Source organism: Anthonomus grandis, chromosome 10 (assembly GCF_022605725.1).
Source record: "Anthonomus grandis grandis chromosome 10, icAntGran1.3, whole genome shotgun sequence".
NCBI lineage: Eukaryota > Metazoa > Arthropoda > Insecta > Coleoptera > Curculionidae > Anthonomus > Anthonomus grandis.
The window spans coordinates 23,919,311-23,944,588 of NC_065555.1; the positions used below are offsets into that span (position 1 = coordinate 23,919,311).

At 32.5% G+C, this 25,278-nt stretch overlaps 1 protein-coding gene across 2 annotated transcripts in view; it reads left to right on the forward strand.

Annotated features, from left to right (window-relative positions):
- Positions 1 to 25,278, forward strand: part of LOC126741597 (myosin heavy chain 95F) — a 205,661-nt gene that overhangs the window by 10,547 nt on the left and 169,836 nt on the right. The gene's annotated exons all lie outside the window — the stretch shown is intronic.

Consider the following 25,278-nt stretch of genomic DNA (forward strand, 5'->3'; position numbering starts at 1 on the left):
TGAAAATTAAAGAACATTTAAAAAAAAGATTTTATATTTCCATAGTTTCTTGGATCCCGAATATGCATTATTAATGCTGTATTCTGAAGGAGTAAAATTCCAAAAATATAATATTGTAACGATATTGTAAACACCGAGAAACCAGTTGATTCTCCGTCATTCCGGAATGACAGAAGTGGCACACCGCACGATGTCTCGAAGATTAGCGAGAATCTTCCGGAACAGCGTTCTGCCGACTATATGGAGCCGCATTGCCGATGATTGTCAGTTCAGTGAAGTAAAGTTCTGAATATTGGCGCGAAATTGAAATAGTTGTAAATAAATATCTCTAGTAGTCGGGAGTGATCGTGTTTTCGTACTAAAGTGTGTAAATAAATTAGTTGACCATTTTCGGTTGTTTTAATTCACACCTACGAACGGGAAAAACGCTACAATATGCTAAGAGCTTTAGTTCTTCATTCATAGTTTCTAAAGCATTACTGACCCCCTAATAATGAAGGATATAGAGGTTATAGAGAGCAAATAATCCCAAATCCTTAGTTTTTTGGTGAAATTTTCTCCAAAACTCTCCAATATCTAAACCTCCTGTTATTGCTAGTATATTTTTTAAATTAAAATATGCGTTAAACCATATTTTCTTATTAAAAATGTAACACAAGATAATTTCTAACAATGACAATATTGGATTCCTATTATTCAAATTAAGTTATCACATGACGTGTAATTAGCCTGAATAAGACTCTCAACGTCGTTGGTTTCGGCTATAATAGTCTAAATAACAGGAAAACAATGCATAACGTGATTAACATATTATTTCCTTGTTTCATGGTGCTGCCCTGGTAAAAAAGTTCGCCCTCGGAAACAAAGGGAACTAGACTGTATAGTGTTGAATAAACGTTTTGTTCTAACCTACTTGTTCAGAAGAATACCGTTCTCAACTGGTTTATGGCCTAGCCTATTAGTGGCGAGACAATACTTTTTTTCAGACCAACTAAATAGGTAGCTAATTGAATCCTTTTAATATTAAAACATACCCAGATGTCGGGGATCATCATAGTAACCGATGAAACTATAAGAACTCAAAATATAACCAAACTAATATTTTATTAAAATAATTTATGGCAGGGTAAAAGTAGCAGTGGGGATTTATATTTATACAACATTACGTGCGTACGTAGTTTGGAGTGAGAAATCCTTAATGTAAATCTTTTTTTCTACAGTTAAGATGTACATTTTATTGATTTGAGGGACTGGTGTTTCTACCATTAGTGAATGAGTCAAGGATTAATGAATTAATCCCCAAAAAAATTAATTTTCTGAAAATTATATATACTACTGTAATAATTTGTAATAATAATAATAAGACTTTATATTCACAATTTAAGTTAGATTTACAAATAATTATAACGTAAACATAATTGTACTATTGTTAAAAAAGGCGAAGTCCAGATGTAGAAAACCTATACAAAAAGGTTTGTCTACCCTGCTCTACTTAACCTTAGATATCCATAATACCTTAATTCAAGAGAAAAATCTTATAAAACATAACTAAATATATATTATCAATTATCAATAGGGCATACATTTTAAAATAGCAAATAGAAAGGAGACAGATTTAAAAAGTCTTGAAAACAAATGTTTGAAGTTTTATTATAGGCATATTTTGTTTACTCAACTCTCCTGCTGGAAATAATAATTAAAGATTTTATGTTTAAAGATTCGTGGTTCCAAAATCTTGAAACAATCGGGAATAGAGTTGTAAAGCTTTGAAATATTATAGGAAAAACTCCGTTCATAAATAGATGTTCGATCTGTTTTTGAAGGTGGTAGACAATGGTACAGTGAAAACATCTTGTCGGACTTGCATTGTCTTATTTATTTAATGTAACACGACGTTTCGGTTGGTAAGTATCTCCAACCGTTATCAAGTGTAAACTGACAGCAAACTACTATTCTATAGGCTTATATACTAGATGTGTGCAGCGATGTGGAAGGGGAGGGGAGAGGAGGGAAAGTCATCCGTGAAAAGAGTTGGGGGGGGAGGGGGGACACGCGTCTCTCTAGATCCTACACTGTCCTGAGAGTAGAGGCTTCCAGATGTTGGGTATATCGACGCTTGGCTGGCTGAAGATCCTCTGATTCTGTGAAATGAAAGCTGCCTCTACAAACTTCCTCTTCCGCCAGTGCTGTTTCTTGTGCAGAATCTTGGCTTCTGACCAATGGATATTGTGTCCATTATGCCACGCGTGCTCTGCTATTCCGGATTTGGAAACCTCTCCTCTTTGGGTCCAGCTGCGATGTTCCTTCGCTCTGATTTCTAGGGGGCGCTTCGTTTCACCTATGTATGAGTCACCGCACTCACATGGGATCTGGTAGACGCAATTTTTGGTATCCACCATGCCATCTGGGTTGGTCTTTGATACCACGCTTCTGATAGTGGTGCTAGATCTAAAGGCAGTTCTAATGTTGTACTTGCTGGCAATGCGTCGGATCTGTTCCGATGTACCCCTAATGTAAGGTATGGGTAGAAGTCTGGTTGTCGTGGTGGCCTCGTCTCTGATTTGATTTGGACGCGTCCTTTGGATGGTCCTACTTATTAGCTTCTTTGGATATCCATTCTGTTGTAGGTCTTTGTAGATGGTATCCACTTCAGTCTTGAGATCCTCGTCGTTTCTACAGATGGTTCGAGCTCTATTGTAGAGGGATCTTATGATGCCTACTTTGGTGGTTGCAGGATGGTTGGACTCATAGTGCAGATACTGGCCCGTGTGTGTTGGTTTTCTATAAACTGAAGTTCGTAGATTTCCGCCGACCTTTTTAACGAGGACATCTAGGAAAGGTAGAGCTGAGTCCTTTTCTGTCTCCATCGTGAACTTGATTGTTGGTCTGAAACTGTTGAGGTGAAGCAGAAAATCCTGAAGTGCTTTTTCCTCTTTGTCCCAGATGATGATGATGAAGGTGTCGTCCACATATCGAAGCCAGAGCTTGGGTTTGCAACGGGAGGCATTTATTGCATGTTCCTCGAACCATTCCATGAAGATGTTTGCTATTACTGGGGAAAGAGATGAACCCATCGGAAGTCCTTCGTCTTGGGCGTAGAATCTATCATATATATTTTTTAGATGTTCGATGTAGAGGAGGTGCTATCAAACCCTTAAATTTAATATTTATATTATGTACATGCGATCTATAGATAATTTTATTGTAAGATATATACATAGGTGTCTTATAAAATAATAACCTATTGTAAAAAGATGCACAGTGCACTGTACGCCTGGTTTCCATTTTAAGCCAGTTTGTTTTAGAGAGTTTATAAGAAATTCTTTCATATTTACGGATTCCATAGATATACCGCAAACAGGAATTTTGCCCTCCTTGTATACGTTTTTTTAAATTTGTGTCAAGCAGTTTCCATAAACGACATCTCCATAGTCAAACACAGATAGAACAAAAGCGTTACATAAAATTGTTTTTAATTTTTGCGATAGAATGTGTCGATTGCTGTATAATAATTTAAGTCTAAGATAAGCATTTTGGAGACAATGAGATACGTGCTGGTCGAATTGCATTTGACTGTCAAAAGTAAGACCAAGATTTTTTATATTTTCCTTTCTTTCTAAAGACATGTGACCTACCCTAACATTAATTTCATTTTTAATAATTTTCACATCATTTTTAGGACCAAATACAACAAACAACACTTGCTTGGATTTAGATAAAGAGAATGCTGTAGAGAACTAGATCTTAAGTTTTCTAATTCTCTATTAATACATTGAAGCGACTCACTAGCTTGCTCTTTAAAAAACGAGTAATATAGTTGCGTACCATTCGCGTAGTAGTGTACTTTACAAGTTTTTATTATTTTATTAACATTTGATGTATATATGGCATATTAATAATGGACTTATAACCGATCCCTGAGGGACCGCGCAGAGAATATGCTGTGAGCTAGATAAAATTCCATCAATCCTAACACGCTGACTTCCTCCTTTTAAATAATGTTTAAAAAATTGAATCGAATCTCTTTTAAATTCTACATAAGATAAAATTGGCAATAATAAATTATGATCTATAGTATCAAAGGCTTTAGTGTAATCTAAAAGTGGCCCTCAAAATATCATCTGTTATATGAGCCAAAGCCGTAGAACAGCTATGGCCCTTTCGAAATCCAGACTGCACATCCGGTAGTATTTTATTATGTTGAACATGTTTAGTCATTTGATGGTGAATAATTTTAACACCTTAGCCAAGCAAGGTAGAACACTAATTGGTCTTCGATCCTTATAATCTTTTGGGTCAGTACATTTGGGCAGGGGTATTATGATAGCACATTTCCATTGACTTGGAACAGTTGAATTTAAGAATTTTTATTTCTGAGACTGGGGTAAATTTCAAAAAAGATTGTAAGTCTTCCTTAAAATTACTTTTGTAAAAATTCACATCTTTATTATTGACTTGGTTTTGTGGATTAACAACAAATGATTTATTTCAATAGGATTTTTTAAGAGATCAGGTATTTCAGTGTTATTTTGTTCTGAAGTCCTGCCATTAATTGATTATTTAGAAATGATTTTTTTTCTTGTTTTAGAGTTGTCAAATTACGCAATACGCAACCTTGTATAGTATTCCCTATTAGCCCCAGTTTTAATTCTTTTATATCTTTGAAAAGCTTTGTCACATAGTAACATTAGATCTTTTACATTATCAAGCCATGGTTGATATTTTTTTGTTATACGAACTTTTTTTAAGGGACTATGTATGTCCATTAGCGCCCGGATGTTATCTGTAAAAAAGCTTACTTTATCGTCAATGCCTTGAATATCGTTACTATTACTATCATTTATTATTTTAGTAAATATACTGATGTCAAATATTGAACCAATAAAGTGTGCGACTATTGATATCTTGATAGCAGCGAGAATATATACAAATTTAAGCAAACTAGATTCAAAGGGATTCAAGAAGTATAGTAAAGAGTACAGAAGAAAATGAAAAAGAAGCTTCAAATGTCTGAACTAATGTAATTTAAAATGCATGGCAATTATGAAAAAGTACCTCCAATGCCTGGGAAATAACAAGCCAAACATCCTATACTCCTCCCTAAGTCTCATAGACTGCCATTTATTATTTATTTATTTATTCATATCAAAAAGTACACTCTTACACAAGTCAAAATACGGAAAAAAAGTATTACAATTAAAATAATAATAAAACCCATGCAGTAACTATATAATAAGATAATCCACAATTAAAGGAAAAATACATCAAGAATTAAGCACTAAGAAAAACTAACAAATACAAAGCAGCTTTAACAAAAATACAATATAAACATGAAAAACACAATACTCCTAAAAAGCCACAGTGGAGTGAAGAAATTCCTTAAATAAGTAAAAAGGCTTATTAATTAAGAATAAATTATTTTGTGCCATTCATTGTCATTCATTACTTTCAGACTAATAAATGTCGAAAAGGTAAATTACGAAAATTATGTTGTTTATCAGTTAAAAGACCTTTATACTTTTTATAGCACTACATTTAGGTAACAAATAAACTCAAGCTAAATGCTGGTAAGACTGAGGAAAGTTTGTTGTCTTTAAGAAACACTGAAGTTGTTTACTTGGATTCTACCCTGATCTTTGACAATCATATTGACTTTGTTGCTCATAAAGTATTAAAAAGTATATATCTAATAAAAGATTAAAAAAATTCTGATGATGAAAAATGTTTTAGTGATGGTTTTTCATTCTTTAATACAGTCAGCATGCCATTATGATTGGGGCCACCCTTCGCAAGCAGAGTGGGTTTTTGGACTGCAAAGGCGGGCTTTGCAAGTTGTCGAGGGACTTGGGTATAGGGAGGATGTAACAGATTCATTTAAGAAACTAAAAATACTTACTTTGCCATCTAGATATATTTTTGAGGCCTCCTATATACAAAAAATAGGTACAACCAAGTATTGCAATTACATTCTTATAACACAAGACAAGCTGAGAACCTACACTTGCCCTTTCTTAGGCTCAAAAAGTCAAAAATATCCACTTTGTACTATGCGCGCACATCTTTAACAAACTGCCTGCTCAAATAAAAACATTACCACAAAAACAATTTATTTCAACAGTTAAAGAAATGTTGTTTGAAGGGGTGTTCTAGTTTTTATGAATTTTTGCATGCTAACCTTTAACTTAACAACCAAAGCTTCATTTGTTGTGTTAAATCACCAACCTCTTATCAGCATTGTGTATTATTCTCTGTGATTTATTTTAGAAATTTTTTTAACTAATTTTAAGCTAGTATGTAATATTTTAATTTTAACATGTACCTTTCTTAATTTTATATACATACATAACTGTGATAACGATTGTAAGATTTTTATTATCAGAAACATGAATAAACTTTACTTAAAAGCTACAGTAAAATACAGTAAAAAAACATAAACAGTAAACTAACTTAAATAAGAAATTTGTTTTTCATATTTTCTCATTCATTCCTCAGATTTCCCACTCAGGTAAAAAAGCAGCATTGAAAAACTGATGAAAGTGATCTTCTTTCTTAATATCACCTCTTTCTTAATATGTGCTCCTTTCATTGATAATTTTACACTCCTTGGTCACCAATCAGGATAAATATTTAGTTTGGTGATGCTGGTTTTAGTAGGTCTGGAATAAATAATTGGGCTTTCCCATAAAAGGGTCCTCAATTGCTCCTAGTATTGGTATCAGAAAACAACCCAAATAGGTCCTGATGGCTTTTGACAAATGATTTGTTTAGGTTATTACCAAAGTGAATCGATTAGTGTTAACTTTTTTTGGAGGACTATAACGGAATATATACATTCCTATATAGCTTAAGAATATTCATTCTCGCCTTTGTTTAAGAAGACGTGCCTACGGCGCCCACTAAAAGTCATGTTTTAAATCATGAACTGAGGTCATTGGATCTGAAACATCATCTTAAATTACATTCACGATTGAGAGCGAAAGATTTAAGCTTACTTTGTAGATGTTCTTGTGAAAAAAACGGAACCAATGGCTTAAAGGAAACATACACACACTGGGCATAGACTAAGAATCCAAGCAGCCTGCTTCTATCAAAGATGATCCCTATAAGAGAGCAACAACGCATCTTAAGGCCGAAAGCGAGAACAGAAGTACAGATTTGCAGCAGAACAGTTGTCCGAAGAAGCTCAACAAGACTTCCATCTAGAGGCCTAGACTTGGAAGAAATGAAAACAACCTACAATCACCAGATGAATCTGCAAGATTTCTGAGAATTCTTTATGTAAGAGGAACTTGTATGTTGATCAACCAAGACGCATAACGGGTATACTACATGCATTTACCCTCTCTACTCGATTGTGTTTGCTCAACACAGTGGTAATCTTATTTGTAGCTGTACAAATGCAAGACTATCTGACCAAAAAGCTGTCTCAGTTTGATATATTTAAGTTCAAACAAAAACAAACATGGCAGACTTTATACTAGGAGTAATTTTGCAAAGTTCGGGTCTCTTTGCCAAAGTATCAATTGGAATAGAGTTTTGGATGCAGACAATAAATTTAAAAAATTTCACTTTTCTATCTTGAATAAATTCAACGAAGCCTTCCTAATTGTTAATAAAAAATTAAAAGACAAGAGCCATGGTATACAAGGAGATTAAAAGTTTCAGGGAAAATTATGAGAGCCTTATAACACATACGTAAATTTGCTATGGATAATGATTCATTTCTGGTCTATTTCATTAATTATACAAGGATTTACAGAAATACTTTTGCTCTTTCTAAAGAGTTATATTCTCGTTGGAGAATTGATGAGTAGCCAAATAAAACAAAAGAATTATGGCATATTGTTGATGAGGAAATGCGGCATTACTCTCGAATTTGATTCCAATTTTCATGTAGACTCACTGAACTTTTACTACTGTAACGTTGCTTCTGAACTCACCAAGGATGTTATTAGTGGATATACAGCTCAGGATTATATGAGACATGTAAATGTGGATTTAAAGCCGTTTTTCTTTAATCCTATAATATTTTGGAGGTTAGACATGTTATGAGAAAAATAAATCATCAGCAGGTTGAGGTCATGTCTCTTTCAGGATACTCTCGGCATTACCACCCAATGCCCTTCAGGCATTTGTGGATTCATTAAATAAATTTTTCACTTTAAGTATATTTTCCGATTACCTTAAACAAGCAATTATTGTTCCGGTCCATAATGGAGGAGACTGCAGCAGTCTTTCTAGTTTTAGACCAATAGATCTCCTATTACTTTCTACAATCTAAGATTGTAGAAAGATTGGTGAAGGTGAGAATGATATCTTATTTTCGAGAGATTAAACATTCTAAGCGCGGCACTGTTTGGCTTTCAAGAGGCCAAGAGCACAGGTGATTTTTTTTGATCTTCTTCAATTTCTTTATAGCACACTTAATTCCGGTGAAGTTGCTACAGCAGTGTTCTGTGACATATCCAAGGATTTTGACTGTGTGGGTCACATAATACTGTTGTGGAAGTTGCAGAGATATGATTTTAGAGGATCTTTTTTTGGGTTGGTTCAGCTCCAATCTATTGGGTCATGTCCAAAGAGTTAATTTTGGTGGTCATTGATCCAAAGAACTACAGACTATACGGGGGTTCCCCAAGGTCCTGTCCTGGGGCCGTTATTGTTTCTTTTTTATGTTAGTGACCTTCCTTTGCTCCCATAAAGGGTAGAGTTACTATGTTTGTAGATGACACCACCACCATTGGGCACGGAAACCACATTGACCAACTGAAAATCTGTTTTCTGAAAATTCTGGATGCTGACTTGCTTACGATTAGGGTGCAATGTATGTCGACTTTGTTTTAATACGTCGAACACAAATCTGTTAAGTCTCAAATGTTCAATAAATTCTGGCGCTATCAATAAAGAACCGATTTCAACTCGACAGTGTTACAAGTTTTTAGGATTGACGATTGATTCCAGACTCAAATTGCAGAAACACATAATTAAAGTGTGCAGTAGGGTGTCATCAGGTTGCTATGCCTTTACCCTCTAGAATAATTTCTAAGGATGTTTACATGGCAAAAAATGTGCCCTTGTGGAGTCACATCTTTGCTATGGGATTTGTTTCTGAGGATTATGTGCCCATTATTTCTTTAATATAGTATTTGTTCTGCAAAAAAGAGCCCTTTGTAGAGTGAGGTGTCATGAATCTTTTCGAACCTTTTTTTTTATGGAAAATAGAGTCTTACCATTTCTTGGTTATAATATGCTTGAAACAATAACTGTGGTCTTCAAAAAGCACAAGCAGGAAATTGTAGGAGGCTGTTCGTTTGGAACTCGTCTTACATACACCCTTTGGTTGCCCATTCTACATTCAAAGCAAGTGAGAAGTTGTTTTATTCACATGAGTAAGAAAATGTTGAACCACCTTACTCTTATATTAGATTTTAAAAAATGTTTAGTTACTAAGGCATATTATACTTTCCAAAAAAAATTGTAACTCTATTTTCTGACATTGATTAAATAAGGCTTTGTCAATAACTCTGTTCAGGGCAATAAAACTACTTTTTGAATTTTGAGTTTTGCAAATCGGGGGATCAATATCAAAGACCAAATTTAATAGCTCAATAGTTTTGTTAGTTAGCTGTTTTTTTGTAGCTTATTGATTTTTTAATGTATCGATAGGCTACCGTTGTCAATTTCCAAACCCTCACTCTATCTCCCTAGGTTATGAATCCCTCTTCAGAATTTCCAAATAATATTGTGCAGGGTATTATTAAGTAAGTTAAATTTACTCTTATTATTAAGTAACACCGGAAGTTATGGCCGGTATAAAGCTTCGTATCCGGCAGCTTTAAAAATGCTGCGATCTCAGAAAGCTTCTTTGCTAAGCTACTGTTCCCATCATATTGTTTTGTGCTTTTTTCTCTCTGTTACAAAAAAGGGTTGATATGGTGTCAATGTGCATAGTGCTGTATGCTTTTGAGAACAACAAATATTTTCTATTCTTGGTTTTTATCAATATGACGAAGTTAGTAGTTTTTTGGGTCTTTATGGTTTACAACAATTAACTTGCCTCTTCAATATCAGTTGACTTCATTTTTCCGAGTACTTTTCATCTGCAGGAGCCAATGAGTCCGAAAAGACTGGCAACTTTTATTATAAAAAATATATCATCTGGTATCCGATAACGTGGATATTTCTCCTTTTTTAATATCAGAAGAAATAAAAATCTTCACTTGTTTGAAGTACATTTTGTTTCTTGTTGAATATCGTTAATTTAAAAAATGTGCTTACATCCAAATATGTTGTAATCTTAAAACACTCCTATGCCTGGAAGATTTCGAGCATAACGTATGTGCACTCAATAACTTGTTTAAAGTAAGAAAATATACCAGAAATACCCCCTCTTTTCAACATCTTAATATCTTTTTTTTAAACCATTTTTTAGATAGATAAGTTTCGTCGTTTTCGGATGGTTTAAGTTCGCTAAACTTACATATGCAAGTTTTTTATGGACTTTAATCAGAAGCAATGAATCATTATACAGGCTTTAAAAAAGTCAATTAACTAGCTTTTGTTTTTTCATTATCGGTCCCTTTTAGTACTCTACAATTCTGAAGTAAAAAAATCACAGATTAAATTAAAACGAAAACAATTCAAATAAATGTCACTCACGGCTGATTGATCTTTCATTTTATGAGTCAGTTCACTTTAATCTTATCATGATTATTATCTAAGCTTAAATATATTTATACCTTGATACGTCTGTTATTTCATGTTATGCTTGAAAGTTAAGAGGATAAATAAAATTCAGCAGGTTAATGACGAAATAAACTGCTCCCTTGAATAATTTGATGTAATCAACGAGAATAAAACTTTTTGTTTTCAAAAGGATTAAAAAATGAAACGTCAAAGTGATTGTTGGGGTCATTGGTTTTAGTTTGAAGGTATCATGGAAACGTGGAATTTTTTTTTTGTGGTTTGTGGCTTGACAAAGGTAGTGAGCAATATTTTAATTCAATATTAGGATCAGGCCTGCTTATTCAAATTATAACATAGACTATATATCCATTGATTTTACTATTTTTGTGACAAAAAAACATAGCACCTGGACATAGGAGTTAAGAAATAATAGTGTCGGTATTTATCAACTTTTTAAGCTTCTAATTAAATCTTTTTCGTTTCATACAATGAGCGATAGCTATCTCTTAATTTTAGTCAGTGTGAAGACGATAGTACGTGCCAAAAAAGCTTAAAAATCCTAGCGAAAAAAAATGTCCCCCGTCCAGAACACGGGGTTATGTCAAACGATTTGGGATAGGATGAGATGGGTTGGGTGGGGACGGAATGAGTTTGGTTGGGTTGGATTGGATCTTAAATTGCTCAAGCACCGCTCATCAAATTTTGCGTATTTTTACCGTTTTTTTTTTAAATGACTTTATTTTACCCGAAAAAAAAAGTGGCGGAATGATACGATGCGATTCACCGCGAACATGTGGATTTTGATAGAACTTTGTATAAAAAAAAGAAATTTTAAAAATTACGCACATGTAAAAATAAATTTTCAATACAAACAAATTTGTGTTTATTACATGTAATTGACATTTTAAGTGATATGTAATGAAACTAGTGTATAATGTTATGCTTTCGAGGGGTCATATAGCAATAAAACAGTGATGTAACCTCTCAGTGTGATTTGGCAAGCGTCTTCGAAAGCAAAATTCGGCAAGATAACCCGGGAAATGTTCTTCTCTTCTTCCGTAGTTCGGGATCTTTTCTTTCACCTCTCGCCATATTCGTTCTATATTTTGTGTATGAGCTCCAGTTGCAGGGTCCACGAAATTGCATGGTTTTCAGTGTGGTGCTTGTAATATTCTGCATTAAGTCCCATATAAGTTTTCCAACAGTCAGACATTATGGTGGTGCCAGGAAAATTTTTTTCTTTAATGATTTTGAATAGCGTTTCTTTGGTTCGGTTTTCAACGGGAACTACACTCTTAAAAATAGGTGAATAAAAATTCAACAGTTGTATAGATTTTACAAACAATTTGATTCTGGAAATGGTACAGAATCAATTTGTGTAGAATTTCTCTATGCTATTGTGTTTAAACAACTGTGGTTCTATAATCAACAAATTGTGTATCAATTTGATTTATTTTATTGTATATATAGTACACTATTTGTGGACTTAAATTCGACAATATTTTATATTTATTTAATATAATTGTTCAGTAAAAAAGCAAACTCTTAGTGTTTTTTTAACATGGTATGTACAGGAAAAAAAAGCAATTTGTGCATTTTAAATACACACGTTAGTGTAGGTTGTTTTAACGATATATTTTATTTTCTTTCATTTCAACTATTAAATTTTATTACAAATTGTGTATAATAATACTATATATTGTTTTATAAATTTAAATATAGTGTAGGTTACTTATTTTAGGTTTGTATATCAAATTAACATAAGAACTGGAGTTTTTTATTACAATGTTTTGTATTTATATTCATAAAAATTTTAAAATAATCAATATATTTGTATAAAAAAAATAAACAAATTGTTTAAAAATTTAAAATACATTTTAGAGAATTTCGTCATAAATCTGTGTAATAATAAATTCTAGTGAGCCTGGGAAAAACAGGATAAAAAAAAAGCTGTTTTTTTATTTTAACAATTTATTTAATTGTATGAAATATTTTTGAAAATTCCACCATTAATACATTAAAGCAATGTATTAAATCTTTTCTTCAATCGTTTCAAACCTAAGTTTTTTCCATAGATATTTTACACTCCCTTACGTCTCCTTTATAGCTCCATGTAAGTTTAGGGGATCTTGGTGGACACGATATATCTACAGGAGCCTTCCTTCCTATCCAATAAAAAAAAATCTTAATTATTTGTTTTAATAGTAATAGCCTAGGTAATTTTTAAATTTTTAAAATTTAATTTTAAAAGGTTTTTAGTTTGTTGATAATAGTTTAGTTACCATAGTAACATATCCAAACATTATTTATTTTCTTGTTTCGATAGCAACTAGACTAAACCAAAATAAACAGCAAAAAAAATGAACAATGGTTATAAAAGCTTATTATTTAAAAACAACCCTATCATGTGATACATCATTACAATCAGATTCCGAGATCCCTGTACGAAAAAATCGAAAAAAGCTCACCCTGTATATATCGTATTTTCCCCCTCTCTAAGGTTTTAATAATTTAGTAGGAACTTTAGTTTCCTATTTAAAGGTTAAATTTTTTCTGAAGATTTTTGAAAAGTGGCAGACTGTCTTCTCCCTGGTCTTAACTGGATGCCACAGGAAATTGTTATTGTCATGAATGTACATCTTTTATGCTGTAGAAATCTTAAAAACAAAGTAATTACAAAAAAAGATGATCTTCTCGTTAACTTACCAAGTCTTCGACCCTATTGGATTTTTGTGCTTAGTTATTTTGATACCTTTGTTCAGCTTTCCTCATTATGTTTGATTGGTAATGTTATGCAAAGAAAATCTTACCTGGGATGAACCTATCAATGAGATCATGGGCAGATCATTTAAATTATAAGTTAAAGCCTTACCTTATCTATACTATTAGCCTTATCTACCTACCTATAGTTGTGAAAGTTATACTTGCTAGATTTAGTATCTGTGGACTGCGGTTCGCTTTTATGAAAAGTTTGATTTAAGTTTAAACAAACCACATTTATAAAGACTTACATGAAGCATTTCAATGCAATGACAATATTTGGTTTTTCTAAACCAAGTTAACCAAAGGACGAGAGTGTTAGAGAGCTAGTGGCTGCCCACAGTGAGTAGGTATATGTAGGTATAGGAGTTCAAATTTCCTTATGATACCTACTACAGGACTTGAAAAGGACGGTACAGGACTGTCAGATAGTGTTATGATTAAGTAGATACCATTTTGTAATACAAATTGAAATACAAATGCAATAAAGGTTACAAATTTAACCGACCTCTACATTAAAATTGGATAGGTACAAAGATAAAAAAGATGTAAAAAAGTAAGTATACCTACTTATCTATTCAATAAGTAAAGTTATCAGTTATCACTGAAAAACTAAATAGGTACCAGCTACCTGTATGAACATCAAAATATCCAGTAAATTCCAAAGTATACAATAAATGCAAAAAAAAATATGGTGCTTACCTAATTACCTACCTACAAATTGCTCCTGGAGTTGGTCCAATAAACCCCACTCCTTAAGTTTATCTTCAACGAATATATCCATTTTTTTTTTATGCAATTTTAACACTTAATGAAACAAAAAAACCTTAAATAAATTAATGCCGGCCGATTGATTGAAGGACTCAAGAATGAACAGTTGAACACCTGTGGCACTGGGAATTATAGCAATGCTGCCATCAAATGTATCTTAAAGATTACACCGCCAATTAAAAAAGTTACGTTTCCTATTTCCTTACGCGTATTATTATCACGATATTATTTAAATAAATAAAATTAGAACTTATGCTGATTGGGCTTATTTTTAAATATCCTATTAAATCATTTTCAATTAACAACTTTAAATCGACTGCAAATTTTGATGCATACCTTTACAACTGTTTAATATTGAATCTGGTAACATTGACGCTAACAACGAAGTTCTAGCGGCAAAGGCAAGGGCGTCGGGCGCGTCCTCCTTTATACACAATTGTGTATTATAACTACACAATACATAGTTTAAAATTCTATAATTGTGAAGGGCTATTAGCAAGAATCTTTTTTATTCTACACAATTGTAAATAAAATCAACACAAGCCAGAATAAAAAAATTATTTAAAATTGTAGTAAAAATATACTTGGTTATTAGATTTTTTACCAAACTGCATTAAATTTAAAAAAAAAATGTGGAATATTTATACACATTATCTTAATAATTAATATCCACTTATGGTGTATTAATTAAATATGCAATAATTGTATAAAATATACACATTAAAACATATACAAAATACGTGAGAATTTTTATACAGGACTGTGAGATATTATCTAACAATTGTGTATTAAAATTAAACATTTTTTTTTACACAACAAAATGTGAAAAAATCCATCGGGATTTTTCTCTGTGTACAAACATTCTCTTACTACCTCGTTGATCCTCGATTATTCTTCCACAATTGTACTTGCTATACCTACTTTTGTCTCGTCAATCTCAACCACTACCTCCTCTCCGCTCAATTTCCCATCATTATTCCAAGAGACCAATCAATAAAAACTTCTCGACAAAAACTATTTCAATCAACTACACTATGGTCCGACAAATCAAATTCATTCATTAAAAAATCATGCTTTTGACGATTAATGTCAAGCGTGTAGGCTGCAAATTGAGTGATATCATAATGGACAAATGCGATTTATCAAAAAAATGTTCCTTCTCTGAATCTTTTTTTGAAATTACATTTAACAATTTTTATTTTTCCATTCCCTTTGATAACCTGACCACGCTTGCATCTCCAAAATAAATCTTTACTTAAAGTCCACTGTTGCAAGCGTTTCGGCCATTTCTTTGATTGTAGAAGTACACCGTGATATAACAAATATTCAAAAGTTTGATCTTTAGACATACCTAAAAATTTACGCAATTTCATCGTACACTACACCCCGAACAAGATTCTGGTAATTCGGCGATTAGTGACATGATAAAGTACTGAAAATCGGAAAAATCATTTTTAACAGTGGATTCAAAATAAGAAAAGTTTAAAGAAATTGTATTGTTTAATTAGAAATTGTACCTTACAAATGCTGATAATTACTAAGCGGGATCCGGTAAAGTTAAAGGGACGTCTAAAAACCGATTTTTTTTGCAAATTTTTACATAGAATGTTAAGTGTGGTCAAAATATTGATAAAAAAGTGAGGATGATTGGAAAAAATACAAAATTTTGGAAATTATGAAGTTTTTTCTACATACGTTAAATACGTAATTATTGCCGGCTTGCACAATGTTTTTTAGCTCTTGATTTTGCTATAATTAAAAAATATATATATTGGGGCAATTTTGGAACTTTTTGGAGGATATTATTGTAAATTTATAGCATTTTTTATTGCTTTGTACCCCTTTTAATTACATATTTTGTAATTTACACACAAGAAAAATAAAACAACAACCTTATTATATGGCAGTGGCTTCAGTATGTCCCCAGTAGTATTTGTTTTTGGTTTTGTCTGGAACACTTTTTAGTTAGATGGGTTCGTTGTGGACTCAATTTTAGATAATAAAGGCATAATATAGTTAGATTTTACATTACATGAACAGGTGTTAAAAAATAGGTATTATTTATTTAAATTATTTGATATTTTATGTAATGTAATATATTATAATAAGTATAAATTTAAAAAAAAAACATAATTTAAGATATTTAATTATTAATAGGTAAATAATAACGATGAGGTTTAATGTACATTAACTTATAGTCAAAACAGTAAATATCTTTAAATTCATTATAAGGATTAGGAATAGGAATAAGACATAGGAATTAATTTATAGGAATAATTTATAGGAATTATAATAGGAATTATAGGCACGGGGCGGTAGCCCCGTGTTTGTGTCTATAATTCTCTGTAATCCTTATAATTCCCATTTCCTAACTATTATCCCATTCTCTAATTAGGGCTCAAACGACTACCTAACCCAGTATTTAGCGCCAACCCAAGGTTCCAATCCCTTTTTACAATCCTAACTTCACATGTGCGCCAACCACACAGTGTAAATCCTTCTCTTCTGAGCTACAGAATATTGTTACTTAAGGCTTTAAATTTAAACTAATAGCATATATATAGGTCAACGTGATGCCTAGTCGCAAATAGAGTGTAGTTAAGCCGAGTGTAATTGTGAATTATACGTAAGTAGAAAATCCTTTATAATTTTTAAAATTTTGCATTTTTTTACTTCATCCTCACTTTTTTATTAATAAAATGTTCAAACTCGACATTCTATGTAAAAATTAAAAAAAAAAATCGATTTTTAGACGTCCCTTTAACTTTACCGGGAGCCACTAAACGTTTGATAACAATTAAGTGAAAAGTTTAAATATTCGCTCTGACTTTTCGTCGCAAAATGAAGTAACGTTGACAAAAGGTTAGCAAAAATATTAAATAAATCAGTTTATCTCCATTTGGGAGTACTTCACATTGTTTATAAAGAAACTATTTGCAAAATACACCTTCTGCCACTTTATTAATTTTTTCAGATAAAATTAGGCCATTTAAAAAGAAACGCGGTGAAAATACGCTAAATTCGAAAGCCGCTAAACTGCAGAATCATATTATTTTTAATTCGAACAAAATCTCAAAATTACTAAAATAATAAAACATTATGGGTGTCTTCGGTATGTTTGTTGCACGAAAATAACGGACTTAGTTACAAGAAAAGGTAAAAAAAGTTTTTGCGAAATTATATTATACTTTATTTCACGCATAATACCTAACATTTTACGTGACTACAAAATTAGAGAGTGAATTCTCCACTTTAGAGAAGGCACTCATGAGTCAGCGACGCTGGGGACAAGGCTTCAGCTGCAGAGTGGCAAAACGCAGTCGACGACAGAACTGGCAACACCACACCTAACCTCACCTCAGCTGTCACCTATTTGTTGACAAAACTAATCGAATACAGGCACGAACTTAATGAATATACCTGGACTGCTAATGCATATGGCCCCCATACCCAAAAACGACCACTGACGACCACTGCCTGGTGGCCGCCATTTTTATAGTGATTGTGTCCTTTTGATGTTGGTCACTATGAACATTTTCAGTGTTGCCAACAAAAAATATATTAAATAACGGTAATGAAGTTGACGTTTGACGTGTGACCTGTCACGAACTAAATATTTTTTTTTATTGACGTTTTTAAACCATTTTGAATCATTGGGATTCCAAAATCATGCACTAAAATCTCGACACGAGCACTCGACGCGAGCACTCGATATGACTGATTCTAAATAAATAAATAACATTGTCAATTGTGAGTATAGCGGATTGCCTAGTTTTTGGCGATTTGTAAACGACACGTTTGGTCTGCATCAGGCGATATAGCTTCCTCCTTATTTAATACATGGATAATGTATCAGCATCTTTATTTAAACGTATTTGGTATATTCACTGTTTCTCACACATAGTTTTTCCTGACACATAGGCGCACGGACTATTTAGTGCCACATCAAAGATTCTAACAGATCTCTGAGCTGGACTTTAACACCTCTATGTGAACATGAAGTCAGGCGAGATAAAGTTATTAATTCTTACAAGTTGAGTGCAATTTGATATGAAGTTATACCAATAGCTAACAACTTGCTTCTAAGATGTTCACTCTATCGAACGCCTTCGAGAAATCAGTGTAAACACTGTCCACCTGACAATATATTTGAATAGTGTCGCTCATCGTGTAATAATAACAATATCTCACATTGATTACCGAATGAATTTATTACTTTATCAAAACTATAATGAAGTATATTTTTTAATAATCCTGCACTGGACCAATTATTGTCTGCTCTTGTTGTAATTTATTTGCTAAAAATTTTATGTGTTTGAAATAAAACTGGTCGTGTAAATTCACATTAAAATCACATTACCTAGACCCATTGAAGCCTACTTCCTTTGTTTTTAAATTCTATAAAACCAGTGCGAAAATCTTTCTGCCATTGTTTGGGTAAAAATATATTTCCAAATTTAGGGACAATTAAAATATTACATGAATATAATAATGAACCGAGTAATAATTATTGCAAGTACTTATGTGTGAATCACCTGCTTTATTTAAAATATTACTCATGGCAGTACCAACTATATATTATATTAATAACATATTTATATAAGGAGAGTTGTAGACGGTGGGTTCCTAACATTTTTAAGTTCCTACACTGTGCAACAAAGTGCTGTCAGATAACGATCTTAATAATAGCTTTATTGACAATTACAAAAAAAAACAACGCTTTAATTAGGCTAGGCATACAATATTAATTATCTAAACTGCTTTTTAACCGTGGCTTCCTACCTAGGATTTGCCATGCATAATATATTCGGCTATTGAATAATATGTAGGTTTTGCAGGAGATTGTTTAATGAGTCATTTAAACATTGTATTCTTTACACCTTATTTAGTATTGATCATAAAGTTTATTGAAAAAAACGCACAATTTCCTAATTATGTTTAGCTGGTACATGAATTTTGCGGTAAATGTAGAATGTTTGTTGCATTACTCTTTGTTCTTATGGCTTATTTATTAATTATAGCATTTCTCTGTGACGTAATAGATCTAGAAACAGGTTAACCGTTTTAACCTTTTATAAGACAGAGAGATGTTTTGCAATTTAAAGGATATTTTTTGTTTTATTCGTGTTTTTACAGGCGAATAAATGCTGATTCATTCGTGACACCCTGATAAATTGAAATTTAAATTGAAGAAAGTCGAAATATCTCCCAAGAATATAAAAAGGAGACTAAAAGATTATTGCGGCGTGCCAGGAGTAAACAAATTTTTAAATGGTTCATTTATAGGTGCCTTGAGAATGTATAAATGGAAAAATTGTCGATTGGATAAAGTTAATGTCTGTTGGAAAAAATATCTGACCTTGCCTGTAAAGAATTGGCTTAAAAATATCGTCCGTGTCTGAAATCGCATTCCTTTCAACGGCTTGTTCACTTTGAGGAGCAGCTCACATATATAAGGAGAGTAAGAAGCTTATTGAACCAGTCGACTCTGGTTTATGGCTAAAAAAATCTGAACTGAGTGGGAGGAATGTGCTGAGCGGTGTCCTGATGGAGTTTCTACTTTCCTGATGACCACAACTCTCCTATTTCTTGTGCCACCAGTCTCGTAGACGTCCTTGTAGTGCTTTTGTCATTTCGTCACGTTGATGGGTGACTGTCTTACAAACTATTAATGTGGAAAGCACAGTTAAACAGCCAACCTTCTAAATAAGGATGTGATCCGCCAATGTAAAGGGTTTCCCAACAAGGCTTCAATGAACCAAATTTAACCAAATTTTTGTTTACCGCGTTGAACCAATTTTTGGTCACCAAGTGATGAATCATTCTATCTTGGTTTTTTAAGTCCTGTTCTATCGGCTGTGATTTGGTGGCATAAACTTAATATTGCTCCATAGAAATAATCCAAAATATTTTCTGGAGGCCAAGCACCTAGTCGAAGTTGTCAATTCTTGGATCTCTCGTTTCAAGAAAACCCAAATGATTTAAAAATCGACTAGAATCGTTCAATAAGTCAATGGTTACACCAGTAGTGTGCAATATGAGACTATATTGAAAAAATATATCGTCCAATGTCTTCTAACTGTGACCACAAAAATCCACTATCATTGTTTAATATCTTTCACCATTGACTTATTTTAAATCTAACAATGTTCAAGTTCGGATGATACCACTATTCCATGAATCAAAGTCAATGCCACACTCTGGTATGTGGCTGTGGCTTGCAGAGTGTGGAGATGCATAATGAATATTTTCTAGTGAATTCGCCATAACCTCCATTGTGCAACAGGGAACACCCCAATCTTGGACAGACTCTCTTTAGACCACGCCCCGGCTTCCCCGAATGCATTCAAATGCCTTGGTCAAGAACGGTCAAGCTCCAGAACAAGGCATCTGTGTAGCCATATTAATGAAAGAGTCAGCAATTTCCGCAACAAGACTCAGAATTGCCATTTTGGTGTTACATTCATTAGTAAGCCTCCATTGACAGAAGCTAAACAAGCTGTTGCTTTTAAAGGACCAATTAAATTTTTTTATAAATGGTGGCCTGATAAAATATTTATACTATAATATGTTTGGTATGGTTTTATTATAATAATAATAATAACAAATACTAATAATTAATAAATAATAATAATTAATAAGGGCTTAATAACGATGTAAAGATAAAAGGACGAGACAAATATTTGGGAATGGTGTACAGACATCTGCAAAACTACATTCACGACAATCTTGACCATAGCAGTGAAGATGAAGAAACAAGACAATAACCCAAGCAAACTTGAAACAAAGCAAATTAAGAAGATTAAGTATCTGAATTAGCAAAAGAAAAATGGCCGAATTGAGAAACGGAACTCCAAATCCCTACATGGGCAACACGCATAAGAGCATCGCAATAAACTACATGAAGACAAAAATAAGAGTCGTCAGTGAAATCATCCATTACATCGTTTCAGGTTGTTTTTTGCCCTATCCTGGACAAAAAAGAATACTTGAACCGGCACACAGTGGTTCCAAATGCGAAAAATTGCCGCATCGGGTTTTAAAGGCCAAATTCTTTTTATAAGGAAGTATTACTGGGTATAACTACATTCTAGGTAAAACTAAGAAATAAGAAACCGTACATAAATTATAGTTTGGAGGTAATTTTATTAATTAAAGAAGAACATTAGCTATGCTATCGGTTTCTTCCAATTCCTCATCCGAACTGGAGTCATAACCCTGTGCAATTATTGCATTATCTATGGAGGCCTCAATATTTGGTATATTAATAGGCAAATGTTCTTTTTGGTTCGGATTCGAAAACTTTGATTTTTGAAAAATGTAAAAAAATAGAGGATCTGAAGTCAACATTAATCTATTAAAAACATCTTGCAGATTAGCGTTACGAGATATTTTCCGCGGGAATTTACTCCTAAATTTTTTAAAGTCCTTATTTCGGGCTTACTGAGCTTCTTCACTTAAGGCATAAATGAATAAAAATTTTAAGATCTAAATCTTAAGTGTATTTTTAGATTCTTCCTAAAAATGCAGCTTAAAATATAAAAAAATTAGGTCCTTAATGTAATGTAGAGAAACTGTGCCAGATTCATGTTCATGGCAGAGAATTTTATGAACTGTTGGGGAAGACTGAAATTGTGGATATATTTTCAGGAAAAGCTCCGCAATTTCAAATGCATACTTTTTATAGACTTCTGAAGAAACTGTCCTGTTGCATGAAATAGCAGCGAGAATATTTGCACATCTTTTTATGACAGATAATTCAATATATATAATTTTAGGTGTCAATTTCAAATTTTGAAAAAATCTTCGCCCTGTGTTTCCATCATGCGATATGCCAAATCCAGGTTTTGGTTTGCCTGTAATTAAACCACTTTTTTCTTTGAAACTCTTTTGAACTTCTTTCTTTTTTATTTCCTGCTCATTTTTTGTTTCAGAAAGCCTATAAATGAAATTTATATGTAATAATTGTTACTCTCTAAAAGACCAATCGGTATTTACTTCACGTCTTAGTAAAAACCCCATACAGTTAATTTTGAATGAAGAAAAGATATTCCAAATTTAAATACATCGTTAGTAGTATTTTTCATTGGTATATCAATAGAAGATTTTGGACCAGCAAGACAAACAGGACATCTAAAAGCAAAAACTGTGTAGAGTGTAAAACCTGAAAGAAAGGCAAAGGCCTTAAAATTTAAATCCTTCAAGAGAATTGTTTAGTATAATTATAGTGTTTTGTAATTCACCAATCTCTTTCATTACTCTTAAGTCCTCTTTTTGAGTGGATGCAGTATCTTCTTTTCAGAAAGTTATTTTAACTGAAGGACACAAACTGGGAATGAAAAAAATAATTTAATGAAATCTTTTATTTTATTTTCTGCTTTATGCAATTCCTATAAACCATAAGTAAAAGCGAATTACTTTACCTGAAAGAACTTGGATATTCATTTTTCCAGATAACAGACCTTCCAGTTTTCATTAAGAGAGGTACCAAATTTGTACCGAATACAGTTGAATCTGTACTATTTGAATCAATAAATCTTTGTTTGAACTCTGTATGACCACTGCTACCATTCATACCTCATTTGTATATTGAAGCAATATCAGATGGGTGATTCAAATTAGAGGAATGTAAATTTAATGAAATTTGTTGAACAGTTAAATCTAAAAGATTTTGAAGTGATACCTTCGCTTCAATTTCTGTAAAAACATCTGGATTTTGAATCGGCCAGCACAATTTTTTATATTTCATAATCTCCTAATATGAAGGATCGATCTTGGTACCTACAATATAAATACCGCTTATTTATTTGTTGTTTAACCTAAAAAGTATCGGTACTTACCTTTCCAAATTGTGGCAGCTCGCATATTTTGATATTGTGATTTTGTTTGCTTTCCATTTATAATAAAGAAAACTATTGCTTCATGAGGACAAAAAAGTTTTGGTTGCTTTTGCCTAAAATGTAAAAGTAAAACAGTTATCGCTGCATAAGTCAAAGCTTTTGAACAATAATTATTTCTTATATCTAAAATTTGTTTTAAGTTATCTTAAAAATTTGTCTACATTACTAGACATACCTTTAGTATTTTTTGCTTGCTGAGATGCAGATAAATCTGACTTTTTTTTATGTGCTAGGTGTAAATTCCTCAAGAATATCAAACAATTCATGAATATTTTTGTACAGGGGCCTACAAATAGAAATACAAAGAATGTGGAACATGTGTAGCAAAGTTAGCCTTATTATCGGTGCAACTATTCTTATCTCTAAGTCGCCTTCATAACTAGTAAAAGAAGTTTCAGGGAAACACAACCTCCTTAAAATGCAACGAGCATTGGGGTTGGGTACAGCTCATATAGTGCGAAAAGTACTATAATTTAGAGGAGAATAGCACCACAACAAAAGTAACACCTTAGGTGATCGGTGTACAGTACACTCAGTGTTACTCAAAAACATTAGCATAAGTTTTAAGTCTATAATAATAAAAAAATTATGGAAATTCTATGTTTTTGGCTTGATTTAGAAATACTTACATACACAAAGGAAAATTAAAAAAGTATCAACTTTACGGCGTCAATAACGACTTGTCGGTGTAATTCATAACGGAGTAAATAATACTGACAGTTTTTGAAAAGTGAGGCCACTCTATCTGTCACAAAAAAAATACAACAAGATAGAATATCCATCTGCTTGTTCTTCTATCTAGTAAAGCATAAAAGTATTAAATTAAAGATATGGGATCTAAAAATTACCACCATACCCAACACCTACTATACTATATATATAAACTATCTATACATTATTGATAATACTTAATTCCACGAGTCATAATAGCCCTTTGGAACAGTGTTGGATTAGTGTAAAAACGAAAGGAAAAACATTTTGCTTTGGATCTCTTTATCGCCTTCCACGCGCTAATTTAAGTAAGTGTATTGAAGACCTAGAAAACTTAACATCAAACAATTACATAATCAAACTGAAGTAAAAAATATCAAATTTTTGACCTCAGTTTGATTACGTATTTTTTGGTGGCGTCCTACACATTGATCTTTTACTATTAACTAATAATTCAAGTCCCATTATTTTTCACAAATTCATAAAAAAATATAACCTTTATCAATTAGTGAAAGCAACCTACTAGCCCTTTCACGACGGCAGGTAAAAGTCGGTTTCGTGCCACACAGACGGGAGTTTCTACAGTGGCATATGGGCGGCTGACGAATATATTCGTCACTTCTAAAAAATGGGTTTTCATTACAAAAATTACGTAAAAAGCTGACAATAAATTTCACTTATGATTTTATTTATTCCACAAATATTAAAAGAATAAAAATTAATTTAAAAAAATAATATTTTAAAAGTCGACTTGCTCGTGGTATATTTGGAAACATGGCGTCATAACAAACAGTCCGACTCCACATTTGTTTCAAATATATTTTGAATCCTTTCTCTTCTTAGGCCCTTTTGTTGTGTGAGAGCATACCCAACATCTTCTGAGTTGTAGTTTGCCATTTTTTCGAGGGACTTCCGCGGGAAAATGTTTTTCCGACAGCCTTGCAAGTCCAGTACAATGTGAAGCCCAGGTTTAGGGGTATAATTTGTTGGATACATATAAATAATAAATATTATTCCATCAGAAAAAAAACAGTCTTACTTTTGAAGTATCTGTCGGACAACTTGTAGATGAAATGAAGGAAATGATGTGTGGTTGGGGTTTTGAGTCTTCCATAAAGCGCAAGCATTCAGCATAGAAATATCTAATATGTGGAAAAATAATTTTTTATACCACTTAATGGTTTTTCTAGTACAATCCACACTGCTAATCATCAAGTCAGCTCTATCTATAGCTCCCATGTTCTCGTTATATGCAAGTACACATAATGGTTTCTGCTTATTTTCCTTTGTAATCCTGTCTATTTTAGGAAGAATAATCATTTTATTCTCATGAAAGGTTGTGAGCATCTGTACGTCACGACGATCTTTCCACTTCCGATCTAAAATATGGTTACTGCTTCTCCATTCAGTTTCTCCTTTTTTTAACTTTTTTTCAAATATCGGCATGTTC